The sequence below is a fragment of the Mobula birostris genome, chromosome 6, assembly GCF_030028105.1.
Source record: "Mobula birostris isolate sMobBir1 chromosome 6, sMobBir1.hap1, whole genome shotgun sequence".
Taxonomy (NCBI): Eukaryota; Metazoa; Chordata; class Chondrichthyes; order Myliobatiformes; family Myliobatidae; genus Mobula; species Mobula birostris.
In genome coordinates this window covers 91,707,745-91,720,740 of record NC_092375.1, presented here as the reverse complement: position 1 = coordinate 91,720,740, position 12,996 = coordinate 91,707,745, and the positions used below count along the sequence as shown (strand labels likewise).

General features: G+C 40.1%; 1 protein-coding gene across 4 annotated transcripts in view; it reads right to left on the bottom strand.

The window, feature by feature from the left end:
• Positions 1 to 12,996, bottom strand: part of vwa8 (von Willebrand factor A domain containing 8) — a 481,708-nt gene that overhangs the window by 457,262 nt on the left and 11,450 nt on the right. The window lies entirely within an intron of this gene.

Here is a 12,996-nt window from a genome sequence, read left to right as displayed (position 1 = left end):
ATCCTGTGGGTGGAATGAATATAAATACAAGCCTTTTTTAGAATAGACTACACCATTCATTAAGAAAATTTTCTTATCAAAAATCTATTGGCAAAACCCAGCAATTTTATTTTCACATTTATAGTTAGCTGAAATCTTGCACTCAATTAATGGATTTGGCGTTTTATAACAGGCAGGCATTAGTTGTAAACTAGTAAAGATTTCCAGTTTGGAATCATCGACTTAAGCAATTCTGTTACTTTTGCAGGACGGTTCTGACATTTTAAAAGGAATGAACTTACATCAGTTTTCAGGGCAGCAGAGAGAAGTAAAGACATTGCAATTATAATTAGTTTCCTGAAGTGATTGTTAAAATTACTGGATACATACATCATTTTTCCAACAAAATTTTTCACTTCAATACAAGTGTAACACGCCGTAATGTTTCACTGCTAATGTAATGGCCTCCCTATAATGTTTCACTGCTAAGGTGATAGTTTCTCTGTAGCAGCAATGTTTGGGTTATGACTAGAGATAACGGCAGCTTTGGAATGTCGGCAAGAGATGAAGAGAGAAGATTCGAATGAAAAGAGTTGGTAGACCACCGGACGGAGTGGACTCGGAGCGAGGTTCCAATGGTCAGCGACGCTTGGAGAAGGTCGATGGGGTCAAATGGACGATTCTGTGCACTTTAGACTGTTTCATTAAAATGGGCCCTTTTCCTTTTTATTCTCTTTACTAACCCTATAGTCAGATTAAGATTCATAAAGTTCAATCGTTTAATTGCACACGGTGTACTGCCTGATATTTTGCGGTTCGGATTTGTAGCCGGGCAACACGTCACGCAGCATCCACACAAACGAGATTTCTCAGTTTGACTGGGCCAGAGGCTGTATTACCCTAGACAAACGTATGCTGGCTGAACTTCAGGGTCACACAAGTTTTCTGAAGAAAACAATTTATTTGTCTGAATGATCACCGGTCAACAGCAAATGTAGGTTTAGGGAATAAAGGCAGAAATGCTGTAAACATTCAGCAAGCCAGGTAGCATCTGTGAAAAGTGAAATGGAGTCATTCAGCCAGAAATGTTAACCGTTTACTCTTTTCCATAGATACTGCCTGACCTGCTGAGTTCCTCCAGTGTTGTGAGTGTGTTGCTTGGATTTCCAGTTTCTGCAGAATTTCTCATGTTCGGAGTTAATATTTCAGGTTGAACACCTGAACATCAGAACTGAGAGAAAAAAACACTTGTTTTAGGTTGCAAGGTGGATTGGATAGGAGCAAAGGAAATAGCTGTTAATTGAGACACATTGTGACCAGTATATTTTGGCCCAATTAACCAAAGTTTTATGGAAATAGTTGAAAACATGTAAAAAAGACAAATTACTGTTTAACTGAGTAACACGTATTTAAATGAAATACAGAACAAATTCAAACACTAACAACACTACTACAGTACTACAAAACTGTAGTTCCGAATGCTATCGGAGGAATGCATCCGGTGTACACTGTGTGTTCTTTTGATTTACAGTATATGAACAAAATCCACGCAGACACCTATTGCAGATAGTGGACCACCCTCCTACAATGCTTTCTATGATTGCATCCTCCAAATTTCCATTTTCATTGTACATTCAAGATTCACAGTTCCTAACTTGGTGAAGTAGTGAAATTGTTTAATTTTCACTCTCAGCTGTTTCTGGCATCTCCAAGCCTGAACACTTGAACCCACAGTGAGCAAAACAGTTTCAATTGTCTTACTGTTTAATTCACGGCAACAACACTGGACAACTAAGATTTTGCCTCCTGAATACTTTTGGGTGTATCTTACGGATTTTGGGCAGCTCATCATGAAAATTACCATGAAATTTCCCTATCACACACATTTTTTTTTAAAGTCACCTATATTTGTTCTTTCAATACATAATTCAAGTCAGAATAACTCATGCCAAGAAGGTATTTTTGTTGGTCCACATATCAAACAGGTCATCAATGACAAGCAAGTCAAAGAACTTCTAGTTGGACTGGATAAAATCGCATGGAGGGAATTCAAGGATATTGTTGAAAATTTTCTTGGCAACTACAGAGCACCAAGCTATGTGCAGCTGGTTGAAAACATGCTTCAAGCATACAAAACCATAAAGTGCAACATGTCACTAAATATTAATTTTCTGCATTCCCATTTAATCATCTTCTCTGAAAATCCTAGTGCTATCAGTGATGAGCATGATGAAAGGTTTCACCAGGACATTGTGGTCATGGAGAAACGGTATCAGGGCAACTGGAATCTATCAATGCTGTCTGATTATTACTGCACACTTAAGTGAGAATCCTCAGATACTGAGTACAAGCGAAAATCATCAATAAAATTTTTTAGCTTAATTGATCTACTGCAAAGCATCAGTGCCATTACGCAATTAAACGCATTATATTCAATAAATGTTAATTTCTTGCTTCTTCAAATTCCTACATGATACAAGTAGTCTGAAATTACATTTGTGTTCAGCTTCAAGTTGTCTAACATAAACAAAAAAATTCTGAGGAAGCAACACTTTCAAAAATGTTTGTTGTCCAGTGCTATCAGTGACAAAAAAAACATTGCTCTTTGAACACAAACACTTGTAACTGACGCTATTTAAAAACAGTTTGCTCTCAGCATGTTTAACGGCAACACAAACACACGTGACTGATGCTAGTTAAAAACTTTGGCAAGTCTTCTGTCCCAATTAAGCAGCAGAGTGTCCCAAATAAAGGAAGGTAATCTGGGCTATATTCTCGATTAGTTTTTGTTCTTTAAGAATTGTCCCAAATAAATGGCTGCCCTATTAACTGATAGCCCAATTAACCAGAATCCACTATACTTATAAGAACATAAGAAATAGGAGCAGAAGTCGGCCACTTGGACTGTTGAGCCTGTTCCACCTTTCAATAGATGTCAGGGGTAAGTTTTTTACGCAGAGAGTGGTCAGTGCGTGGAATGGGCTACCAGCAACGGTGGTGGAGGCGGATACGATAGGGTCTTTTAAGAGACTCCTGGACAGGTACATGGAGTTCAGAAAAACAGAGGGCTATGGGTAACCCTAGGTCATTTCTAAGTTAAGGACATGTTCAGCACAGCTTTGTGGGCCGAAGGGCCTGCAATGTGCTGTAGGTTTTCTATGTTTCTATGTTTCACAGGAAACAGTTGAGGCCAGCTCACTGGCTATATTTAAGAGGGAGTTAGATATGGCCCTTGTGGTTAAAGGGATTGGGGGTATGGAGGGAAGGCTGGTACAGGGTTCTGAGTTGGATGATCAGCCATGATCATACTGAATGGCGGTGCAGGCTTGAAGGGCCGAATGGCCTACTCCTGCACCTATTTTCTATGTTTCTATGTTTCAATAAGATCATGGCTGCTCTGGACATGGACTCATCTCCACCTATCTGCTTCTCCTCATAACCTTAATTCCCCTACTATGCAAAAATCTATCCAGCCTTGTCCTAAATATACCTACTGAGGTAGCCTCCACTGTTTCATTGGGCAGAGAATTCCACAGATACACCACTCTCTGTTAAAAGCAGTTCCTCCTCATCTCCGTCCCAAATCTACTCCCCCAAATCTTGAGGCTATGCTCCTAGCTTTCGTCTCATCTACCCGTGGAACAACCTTCCTGCCTCTACCTTATCGATCCCTTTCATAGTTTTATATGTTTCTATATGATCTCCTCTCATCCTTCTGAATTCCAGCAAGTACAGTCCCAGGCAACTCAAACTCTCCTCATAGTCTAATCCCCTCATCTCTGGAATCAACCTGGAGAACCCTCCCCTACACCTCCTCCAAAGAAAGTATATCCTTCCTCAAGTAAGGAGACCAGAACTGCACAGTACTCCAGGTGCAGCCTCACCAGTACCCTGTACAGCTGCAGCATAACTTATCCGCTCTTAAATTCAATCCCTCTAGCAATGAACATTCCATTTGCCTTCTTGATAGCCTGCCCACCCCTCTGCCCACTCACTTAACCTATCTATATCTCTCTGTAGACTCTGCATATCTTCTGCACAATTTGCTTTTCCACTCAATTTAATATCATCAGCAAACTTATTTATACAACACATGGTTCCCTCTTCCAGATCGTTAATGTATATTGTGAACAGTTGCTGGCCCAGCATTGACCCCTGCGGCACACCGCACACCACTGATTGTCAGCCAGAGTATCACCCATGTATCCCAATACTCTGCTTTCTATTAGTTAACCAATCCTCTATCCATGCTAATACATCACCCCCAACTCTATGCATCCTTATCTTATGGCTAAGTCTTTTATTTGGCACCTTATCGAATACCTTCTGGAAATCCAAGTAAATAATGACCATCTGTTCCCCTCTATCCACTGCGCTCATTATATCCTCAAATAACTCCAGTAAGTTTGTCAAACAGGGCCTGCCTTTGCTGAATCCATTCTGCATCTGCCTGATGGATCCATTTCTTTCCAGATGCCTCGTTATTTATTCTTTAATGATAGCTTCAAGCATTTTCTCAACTACAGATGTTAAACCGACTGCACTACAGTTACCTGCCTTTTGCCTACATCGTGTTTTGAACAGTGGCATGACATTCACCGTCTTCCAATCCACTGGGACTTGCCCAGAGTCCAGAGAATTTTGGTAGATCATCACCAAAGCCTCTACTATAACTTCTGGCATTTCTTTCAGTACCCTGGGATGCATTCCATCAAGACCAGGGACTTGACCATCTTCAGGCCCACAAGTTTGCTCAGCATTACCTCTTCAGTGATAGCTATTGTTTTGAGGTCCTTGATATCTCTGACAGAAAAAGTGTAGGATTGCCTTGGCCATAAGCTATTAATAGGTTAATGAGGATCATCGGTGGGTGGAGGGGGGGAAGAGGGAGAGGGGGGTGTTGGATACTGATGCTTTTGATCCAAGGTTCTTTGGAAGACAAGAATGAGGCATAAAATATGTTGCTTGCAATCGCTTATTAAGCATTACAAGAATAAAACAAGAACAAGATGAAGCATGGGGAAGGGCACAGGAAAAAGAACAAAGGGACAAAGAACAGAGACAAACGAGACTGAGGCAAGGTCTTCTAATATCAAGTTGCTAATTCCATAGAAAGCAGTTAAAGAATCAGATAGCCCGTATTCAAGTAATGCAATACCCACAACTGCAACCAAATTGTCACAAACGCAACTGCAACTACCAAACACACACTGAACCAAATACACGTTTATATAGATAATTTCCCCACCCCCATATGACTCTAAATCTCATATTTAGAATCATTACATCTGAAAATTCAGCAGAAAAAAATTGTGGTACCTATGTTAAGTATAAAATAATCAAAAAATTCACACAAGTTCCAGATACATCTAAGGGTATTCATAAGATTATGTCATCACTAGACAGACCGTTTTTATAAGAAGGTACAATTACATGAGTTTGAACTGCTCTATTAATGATTGCCCTCATACAAGTGAAAGTGATGTAGATTATGATAAGACACATCAGGACAAATATTATGATTCGTAATATTGAGGAACCACAGCTCCCCAGACTTATTGAATCTAATCAAAGAAATCCCATCCATCAGATTGATATATTTTAGCCATTTCTGTATGAATTTGATCAGCCAAAACAGTTTTGTCTTCAGACTTGTCAGGTATGTAAGTACAATACCCCGGCCTATAACTGCACATCTCCCCCTTAACTGCTAAGAGAAGAACTAATATCATAGGATTTTGAAGAATCATCTTACACGTGAAGACTATTTCAAAGTGTGGTATACACTGACATACCCAAGGAATACTCGAGGAATTTACAGCAACAGCAAATGCATGTAATACCAATAAGTATATATTATGAGTCATTTCAATTGGCACATTGTGAGTAGAAAAATTGGCAGAAATATAACAATAATAATAATAATAATATAACAATAATAATATTCGAATAAACTGTATAATGTCCAGTAGCTGTCAACTCTGTCGAAGTGTTCTAGGTAGTGATTTGCTCACTGTAAGCCAGCAGTGTGGGCACTGAGTCAAAAGTTACAAGCACATTAATCATAGTGTTGCTTGCTTGTTTAGCTTGCTTGCAGTGGCTAGCATGTACTCACTTACCTTAACCTTCTACTTTTACTGTTGAGTTTGTAATTAACAGCACTTGATAAGGACTTTCCCATTGAGATCCCAGTGGTTCCGATGCTCCTGATGTAGCCTCCTCTACATTTTAATTCCACATCCCATTCTGACATGTCTATCCACGGCCTCCTCTACTGTAAAGATGAAGCTGCACTCAGGTTGGAGGAACAACAACTTATATTCCGTCTGGGTAGCCTCCAACCTGATGGCAAGAACATTGACTTCTCTAACTTCCGCTAATGCCCCACTTCCCCCTCGTACCCCATCCGTTATTTATTTTTTTATACACATATTCTTTCTCCCACTCTCCTTTTTCTCCCTCTGTCCCTTGCCCATCCTCTGGGTTTTCCCCCCACCCTTGTCTTTCTCCCTGGGCCTCCTGTCCCATGATCCTCTCATATCCCCTTTGCCTATCACCTGTCCAGCTCTTGGCTCCATCCCTCCCCCTCCTGTCTTCTCCTATCATTTTGGATCTCCCCCTCCCCCTCCCACTTTCAAATCTCTTACTAGCTCTTCCTTCAGTTAGTCCTGATGAAGGGTCTCAGCCTGAAACGTCGACTGTACCTCTTCCTAGAGATGCTGCCTGGCCTGCTGCGTTCACCAGCAACTTTGATGTGTGTTGTTATAAACTTTTACTTGCTTAACCGCATATTGTGTACTGTTTGTTATTTCGGGGTACTGATTTGACACAGGGGACACTTCACGCAGCATCCACCCAAACAGGAGTTCTAAAGTTTGGCCGGGAGGGGGGCTACCACCCCCGAGATCATGCCACTAGGCAAAGCGAGTGTTACATTTGGATTCCACCACCATTGGGAGAATCTGCTGATCATCTTTCCCACTTCAATGTGTCCTTGGGAGTGTATCTGCTGAGCCAGATAGGAAGCAACAAAGTTGGAACTCCTAGTCTATGACTAGTGCCATACCTCCATGCTGTATCACCGTTTAACCTCGCACCATTCTCCATCCAGAACACTGGAAATATGGATTTTTACCAACTCTAAGCAAACAACAGCAGCCAATGTGGCTGTTGTGTGAAAAAGGATTTTTTTCAAGTGAGGCAATGAAACCATCCAGGCTCCCTGAATATTTGAAGAGAATACACTCTAACAAAGCATACAAGAATTTGGATTATCCTCAGACACTTCATGAAAACTTTTAGAAATTGAAAACACTTCAGAACATGTTTTCTAGTACTTCACAACAAAACAGTGAAGGTTTGCGCGCTTCATACATTTCATTGTTCATTGCTAAATCTAGAAAGCTTGATACAATTGGAGAACTGATTCTGCCAGCAGTAAGGGAGGTAAGGGAGGTTTTGCATAAGTCACCAGACCAAATCATTAAAGCGATTCTGCTTAGCGACAACTCTCATCAAAGATGAAACATCTGAGAATGTGGAAGACATATTTTGCAACATACTTAGGAGAACAGAATTTGTTCTGCAGTTGGATGAGTCAACTTTGTCAGGCAACAAATCTTTGCTTTTTTTTGTTATGTTTGCTTCATAAAAGAGGACAGCATGGTTCAAGAGCTGTTATTTGCATTGGGACTAGAAACAGATAAGGGAAAGTCAATATTTCAGGTTGTTTCGCAATTTTTCCAAAGAGAAGAACATTCCACTCAACAACATTCTTGCTTGTGCAACAGATGGAGCACCATTAATGACAGGATGCCACCGTGGGGTTATTAATTTCTTGAAAAAGGCTGTACTTAACATATTTACCATTTACTGTGTAATTCAGATACCATTTTGTCACAAAAAAAAACAAGTGATCAGCTGCACAAATCATTAAATACTGTTATCACAGTGGTAAGTAAAATCAAATCTCATGCTCTCAAGTCTTGACTATTTTGAGAGCTTTGTATTAAGAATGATGAACAGTTTGCACATTTACTGTTGCACAGAAAATAAGATGGCTCACAAAAGGAAATTGCCTGAGACACTTCTATGTGCTTTTTGAATCTGTGATAAAATTATTTTGAAAACTCAAATACTTCATTCAATAATAATCTCAAGAATATTACGCATGACATTGCTTAATTGTCAGAATCATTCACAAAGTTTAATAAAATCAGTCTTTAGTTGTATGGAAATGATGTGAATCTTATCTAAGTCAGAACAGTTGTCTCCACATTTCTTTCCAAGTTAACCCTATTTAAGTGTAACACTGGCTGTCGCAACTCTAGTTCAACCTATTCCTTGGTGGCTCAAACCAATTGGGGTGGTGTGTGGGGTGTGTCAAGAGAGATTTCTTCTTCACTTTTATTGATTTCCTTTCCTTCTTCCAATGCAAGATGTTCGGGTCGCAGTAGGACAGTGCTTGGAGAGGACACTGCAATGAGAGAGGCAACTAGCTAGTGGATTGAAAAGATCAACATCTTGTGGTTGGTCAGTAAGTCTGGATGTTGCCAAGCAATGGTGCAGGTCATTCCACAGCTAGCAAGGCAGGAATCAACAATGGGGTTCACAGATATATTGTACGTGATTGCACCAGCTGGATGTCCACAAGTTGCTTGCCTATTGACTGGTGTCAAATGAGTACACAGTATTCTGGCATCAACTGTGCCAAGGCCAGTTCCCCTGAATGACCCAGCTAGCATTACTCCCACGACATTTCAACATTGAAACTTTGCTGCTAGGTTTGAGAGTTTTCAGTAAACTCTGCCACATAACAACATTCTTAGCATTGTGGCTTCATGTGAATTTACATAGACAAGGAGCCTAGGAGATTCACTTTCAGAACAGAGCACATGTATTAGAAATACAAAATACTGGGGCTATGCAGCAGCTCACGCAGAATCTGGAAGGAGCTAACATTTTGAGTCAATGATACTTCCACAAAATTGTTCTGATGAAAAATGACTAATTTGAAATATTTCTTTCAAATTTCACAGATCTGCAGTGTTTTTTATCTGCTCTTCTATATAAATACAAATTGCTGTTGCTCACAATCATTACTTATTTCTCATAAGTACACAACCATTCAAAGGTTTTAGGCACATACATAGCAAAGATTTTTGCATGGTACTCTATTTGTCAATGTGGAGCAGAAGCAATTTTGTAAATCTGGCAGGAGCAGAGGATGTTGGAAATGGTAAGGGTGGAGTGCTATGGGAGGGGTGTGGGACAAGTGGCAAAGAAGGAGTGCCGGGGCTGGGGGTGGTGTAGGTGCAGAGACACCCAACCTTGAGACACCAGGCAAGGTAATTTGATTCCAAACAATTGGTTTATTGATCGTTTCAGAATATCTCTCTGGTGCTTCCCACACCCTCCCCTCTTCTTAGCCATGACTTCCCTCTCCCAGCCCCGTGCTATTCTCAGTCCACAATACAGACCCATATCAGACTCAGGGTTATCATCACTCACATGTGCCATGAAATATGTTTTTGTTGCAGCAGCAGTACAGTGCAATACACAAAACTGCTACAGTACTGTGCAAGTAGATGCAGACGAGAAATAGATCAATGCTGCAAGTCCCCTTCTTTAAAACACAGTCATTGCATAAACATCCCCTCTGCCTAAAATTGGAGGACTAATACCTGTAATTCAGTTCTATTTATGAAGAATGCCTCCTGGGCTGATGTAATGAATCTATACCTGGACCAGAGTTACTAGCTTCAGTATGTAGTAGAAATACGAACAGTTAAAATGGATCTTCAACTCCTTTTGTGTAAGTTAACACTGAAGTTACTTACATCCTATCATTTGACCTTTGGCCTGTACATTTAATGGTTTCAATGTCCACTTGCTCAACAAAACTGCAGAATCACTAAGATAGACAAACATAAAGCACACATTAAATCAAACCTGAAGACTGTGGAGCCACAAAAACCTAAGTTAATAACAAAGGAAAGCCACTTTGATTACAAATGAAAATGTTAAGAAGTTGGCATCAATTTTAGTTTGTGTTTCCTTCAAGCACCAATGTATTAACAGTACTTCTTCAGTAGAAAACTGCAGGCATCATTGCAAATGAAATGCAAACATCTGTGGGGACTTAGCTCATTTTATGGGCAGTTGAAGAATACAACACACACTCACAGCAAATCACATTTAAGCAGCATAACATCACATTACCAAAATATTACTTTACCAAAATAATCAAACTGTATGCAGCAATAATCTATGCCAAGATAATCAACTAATCTACTTTAGTTAGTATTAATAAAGTAAACTAAATATATCACGAAGTTGACAATTCCAAAATTAACTTGTCTAATTGACAAATTTGAAAGATGTTAACAATCATTTGGGCAATTTTACAGACCAACATTAAGGAACTACATCATATTATCGAATCTAATATAATCAAAACACAATCACTCACTCTATGTTATTTCAAAAACATAATCAGTAGCACAGCTTTGTTAACTAATGTAAAACAAAATGATGACAGCCTGAACCATTCCATTAGCCAGTGGATCCTATAGCAGCCTTAATGCTGCTCATAATTTGTTTGAAAACGTGTTTAAGTAGGATTATATTTATTACTATTATTGTCACATGTACCAAAGTACAGTGAAAATCTTGTTTTGCATGCCATCCATACATATCAATCTATTACAAAAGTCTAATGAGTTAGTACAAGGAAAAACAATATGAAATTAAAGCATTACAATTCTAGAGAAAGTGCAGTGCAGAAAGAAAATAGGGTGGAAGGCCATAACAAGGGAGACTGTGAAGTCAAACATCCACCTCATCATACTAGGGGACCATTCAATAGTCTTATAATACTGAGAGAGAAACTGTCCTTGAGCCTGGTCATCCGTGTTTTCAGGCTTTTGTATCTACTCTCCAACGGGGGCCGGTGGAGTTCTAGATTATGTTACATGCACAAAATGCTGGAGGAACTCAGCAGATCAGACAGCATCTTTGGAGGGGAATAAACAGTCAACATTTTGGGCTGAGTCCCTTCAACCATGCTGAATTCCTCCAGCGTTTGTTGTGTGTTCTTCTATACTTCTAGCATCTGCAAAATATCTTTTGTCCTTGGTTACACTGATTGCTTGCACTGAGGCAGCAAGAAGTGTAAACTGAGTCCATGGAGGTGCGGTTAGTTTCTGTAATGTACTTAGCTGTGTCCACAACTCTCATCGGTTTCTTGCAATCACAGCACAGCAGTCACCATACTAAGCCGTGATGCATCTGGTGAGGATGCTCTCTATGCCGCGTTAATAAAAAGTTGGTCAGATTCAAAGGGGACATGCTAAATTTCTTTAGCCCACCCCTGAGCTAGAAGAGGCACTAGTGAGCTTTCTTGACTCTGGCATCTATATGGTTGGACCACGACAAGTTATCTGTGATGTTCATTTCTAGGAACTTGAAGCTCTCAACCTCAGCACCATTGATTTCAACAGCGTCCCCATTCATGAAGTCAATGACCAGCTTTGCTGACAATGAGGGAAAGATTTCTGCCATGACACCATGTCAGTTGCTCTTCTTCTCCTTGTATTCCAACTCATCATTATTTGAGATTCACCCTCTTTAGTGCTATCATATGCAAACTTGTAGATAGAATTAGAGACAAATCTAGCCGGTCATGAGTGTATAGGGAGCAGAGTAGTGGCCAATGACACAGTCTTGCTGGAGAACACGAGATTGTGGAGTGAGTTGGAGATAGTTCCTGATAAACTTTATGTGCCAAGTTTAAAAAAATGATCAAGGCCTGTTGGAACTTGTCTGAGGAGTGGTAGATCGCAAAGTGAATTGGAGAAAGTTCCTTGTGGACTTTATATGCGAGTTTTAAAAAGCAGCCTGTCGGGACTTGTACGTGGAGTGGGAAATTGCTTGGGTAATTAGTAACTTAGCTAAGGCCAATAAAAAGAAGTGAGGAGTAAGCAGAGTGGCCATTTTTGGAGTGAATGAGTATTTGAGTAGCCAGGCTTTGGCTAGAACTTAAGCTTGCGAAGTGAAGATGTAACAAGTTTAGGTAGGATGGTAGTTCAAGCAGTGGAATGCACTTCCTGTCAGATTTTGTATTTCAGGGTACCTAGCAGATTCTCTGATGACTACAAGGTCAAGGAACTGGAGCTGGAGCTGGAACTGGGTGTACTCAGAACCATCTGTGAGGCAGAAAACCGAGGCTGTCACACCCAGCGTGCAGGCTTCAGATAACCACCAGATTCAAAGTTCAATATAAATTTATTATCAAAGTACATATCTGTCACCATGTACAACTCTGAGATTTGTTTTCTTGCTGGCATACACAGTAAATCCAAGAAACACAATAGACAATGAAAGACTGCACCCAACAGGACAAACAACCAATATGCAAAAGACAACAAATGGTATAAATACGAAAGGGGAAAAGAATAATAAGTACAGTAAATAAGCAATAAATATTGAGAATATGAGATGAAGAGTTCTTCAAAGTAACTCCATAGGCTGTTCATTGATAGAGCGGCTGCAGCTGATTAAAGTTATCCCCTCTGATTCAAGAGCCTGATGGCTGAAGGTTCCTGAACCTGGTGGTATGGGACCTGAGACTATTATACATCCTTCCTGATGGCAGCAGCAAGGAAAAAACATGGCCTGGACGGTGGGGGTCCTTAATGATGGATGCTGCTTTCCTGCGACAGCTCTCTATGTAGATGTGCTCAATGGTGGGAAAAGCTTTACCTGTGATATACTGATCCATATCCATTACTTTTTATAGGATTTTCTGTTCAAGAGCATTGGTGTTTCCATACAAGGCCGTGATACAATTCCACCACATATCAATAGAAGATTATCAATGTTTTAGATAGCTTCGCAAACTTCTAAGGAAGTTCAGGCACTGTCGTGCTTTCTTCGTAATGGCACTTACGTTTCAGGACAGATTCTCTGAAATGATAACATCAAGCTACTTAAAGATTGCTAACCCTCTCTAACTCT